Raw genomic sequence first — 3698 nt, forward strand, 5'->3', positions numbered from 1 at the left:
ACCCTTAAGCAAAACGAGGAGGCGGTCAGGACCAGCATGGAGAGTGTTTCGCCCGTCTGCTCCTAGGTGCTGTGCATTCCTCAGGACGTAAACATCAAGAAGATGGAGACGAATTAATCTTTGGGGTCTAGGATTAGACCAAAGGAGGAGGGGGCAGCCTCTGACGCTGAAGGCCATCTGCAGCCAGGCCAAACGGGTTTACATGCAACTGGTGGAAACCACTGGCAAGGGCAACCCAGAGAAGTTTCATGCGAGCAAGGGATGGTTGGAGAAGTTTAGAAATCGCCATAGGTTGCTGAATTCGAGGTTGATAGGGGAGGAAGAACCGTTAAATACCCAGTCGGCACCCACGTATTCCAAGCAACTCTAGTAACTGATCAGAGTTAGTGGCTTTGTACCTCAGCAGGTCTTCACCGCCAAGCAGATGAGCCTGTTTTGGAAGTGCTTGCCTTCGCGTACTTTTGGGGAAAAAGACAAAATTCCGGAAAGCTTAGAGGAAGCTAAGGACTGGATTTCTTTCAATTTTTGTGCCAGTGCCGCAGGTGACAAAACCGTGGCTGCTTTATGAAGCAGCACCTGTTTTATGGAAAAAAATATAAAACGCCTTCCTAGTTTCCGGCGATCACTAACAGTATCATTAACAGCTGCCCTCATTTTGGATTGGCTTCGTAATTGTTTTATTCATTGAACCTGGAGTTATTTAACAGAAAAAAATCTTGCCTTCAGAGTGTTACTGTTTTTGGACAGAGGTCTCAGTCACCCAGACTCCATTCTTTGCTCATTCCAATGATGATATTGTTTCTCCATCTGGAGGGCAGTAGCTATCTTAAGCCCTTGGATCAGGGTATAATTGAAGCATTCAGGAGGTAATACACCAAGCATATGTTTGACTACTTTGCCGACTTTTTGAAAAAAACCCTTGCCTCACTTTGAAAGAAACATGGCAACAGTACAACTTTAATGATGCTTTGGTAGTAATAAAAGAGGTGATGGATGATATAAAAACCAGCCTCTCTTAATAAAGCTTGGTGGAACCTTTGGGATGATGTTGTGAATGATTATGCATGTTTCCCTAGAGCTAATGAAGAAGTTGAAAAAAATCAGAGTCTGAAAATGGATGGGCTTTAAATTCATCGATATTGATGAAAGTGAAATTAATAAGCTACTTAAGTTTCAAGCTTTGGCAATAACAGAGAGAGTCTATATCTGTAGATGAGGAAGAAGGCAAATCTCTGGAACCAGAGATAAAGTTGAACTTAAGGAAACAATTCTGTCTTACACCAGGTGTCAGACCTCATTGAAGCTGCAATTGATCTTTACTGGATTGAAGTTTGGCCTTTAAAAATTTCAGTAAATTGTTGTATATCTGTAAAGAGGCCCAAAAGAACCTTCAAAATAAAGCAAAGGAGATGAAGAAAGAGAAGGAAGACACAAACAATAAAGAGGAAGTAGTGTGGGTGAAAGAGATGGGTACAGAATCTGACTCTGAAGAGGATTCTGAGTCCATATCTGAAACCAGTAAGGAGGAGGAGAGAAAGAGGGTAAGAAGCCTCCAGAAGAAGAGCTTATAATCTCAGGCAGTGGCACTGAGGCTCTTACTAGAGCTGAAGAATCTGCCAAGGCCATAAATGCAGAATTGGACTTTTGGAATCTAACCTTGGAATTGAATCTGAAGAGAGTAGAAGTGCCTGAGTTGAAGTAAGAAGAGAATCCAGAAGCGGTTTCTTCCAAATAACAGTTCATCTCTTGCCATCCTTCCCCTGCTGCCCCAGCATCGCCTTCATCATGACCATCCTTATAATCACCAAATCAACAAACATTTATTGAGCATAATCTCTGTGGGATCCTGTGCTAAACTCTGGGACATCATCTCAGGATCTAAGGTAAAATGGTCATTAACAGTGGCCTTTCTTATTAATGTAATAGATTTAAAAGATCATAGCCTTGTTTTAGTGGACTTTGAATATAAAGCGGTTTTTTTTAGGATCACTCAGCCTTATTTTCTCTAACCCTGTTTTTTTCACACACGCTAAGTTTTTCAATCACAAATGGAGATTTTTCTGAGTTAACCTTGTTTGGTAGTTGACATGAGACTACTTGCTCGTGAAACACTAACATGGTCTTACATTTTATAAAGCACTCTTATATTAATCTTCTCTGTTAATCCTCACTTTAAACCTATGAAGGAGGTATTAGCCCTTCCTTTACCAAAAAAACCCAAAAAAACTCAGAGAGGTTAAGTTATTTGCCTGAGTCCACATAGCTATTGATGTAAATGATAGGACTAGGGCTACAGCTGACTTTGTTAGACACTTTGCCAGGAAGTGTATCAGGCCTTTAAGAATTTATAGTCCCAAGGAATGAGACAGACAGGTAAACAGGTAATTAAAATAAACACAGAGGCTGTGAACTGGCAGCCTGCAGGCCAATTTAGCTAACAGGTGTGTTTTGTTTCGTCTGCCCAGTTTAAAACAATTTTGAATTGGTTTTCAGCATTCCCCCCCTCCTTCGTTTAAGGTACTATTTACATACAACACAATTCACCAATTTAAGTGTATAGTTTGTTGAATTTTTTTACTGTTTGTGTAACCACTACCACAGTCAAACTATAGAATAGTTTCCTTGGCTTAAAATTTACTTATGGCCTTGTGTATTCAATTTCTTCCCCTGAAGTGTTGTCATTTAAAAATTAAGATATTTCACATTAAAAAGCTGGATTAAAAAATTGGAAACCCTGACAACAGTGGACTCTGCATCTCCAAAGGGCAACAGTCAGTCCTTAGCGTGCTGCTTTTAAAGATTTGTTTAATAGTTGATGTTAAATGCTGCGACGGAAGTGTGGACAAAGTGCCTTAGGGGAAAGAGAGGACTGTGGGGATTAACCTTGGGAAAGACTGCACAGAGCAGCTGGCCTGGAAAGACAAATGAGTTCACAGGGAGAGCAATGAGGAGCCAGAGTGTGTGCTCTAAGCCAGAGAGGATTAGAAGGGAGGTCCTAGGAGGAGAGAGTGATGTGTGGGGGACAGGGAAGGGAAGGCAGCCACGTGTGTGCTTCATTTATTTGGGTTTATTTGGTGGGATGGTCCTCTACAGCGGTCCCCAACTTTTTTGGCACCAGGGACCGTTTTCGTGGAAGACAGTTTTTCCAGGGACTGGGGCGGGGGTGGGGGGGTAATGGTTTCGGGATGATTAAAGCGCATTCCATTTATCGTGCACTTTATTTCTATTATTATTACATCAGCTCCACCTCAGATCATCAGGCATTAGATCCCAGACGTTGGGGACCCCTGCAAAGTGGAAGAGTTTTGTGTATGTGTATTTGTGTTTGGGCTGACGATTTTATATATCTAAGAAACTTAGGTCTTTTAATCTGTACATCTCTGGGGATTTTATGGGTTTTTTTGTATGTGTATGTTAGAATGGGAAGGGAAAATTAGTATTTTTACTTTTGCAGGGGTTGGAGGTTTGCATATGGTGCTTGGGTTGTATGTTTCCAGAAGGAGAGTTGCCCAGTGAAAAATTACTCCCTCTTTCCCCGCCCCCTCCACTATCTCCTTCCGGCCAGCCTGGCTGGGACCTGGCTGGGCAGTGGGGCAGGCAGCAGGTGGTAAGGGGAGAGGGCAGTTCAGGCCCTTCGTGCCCGCCCGTCAGCCAGCAACTCGGCCTCAGGCCACAGTTCCAATAGGCTGTGCTGCTAA

The sequence above is a fragment of the Delphinapterus leucas genome, chromosome 6 (genome assembly GCF_059928025.1).
Source record: "Delphinapterus leucas isolate spDelLeu-1000000601 "Yukka" chromosome 6, BTC_Dleu_Yukka2, whole genome shotgun sequence".
In the NCBI taxonomy this organism is placed as follows: Eukaryota; Metazoa; Chordata; class Mammalia; order Artiodactyla; family Monodontidae; genus Delphinapterus; species Delphinapterus leucas.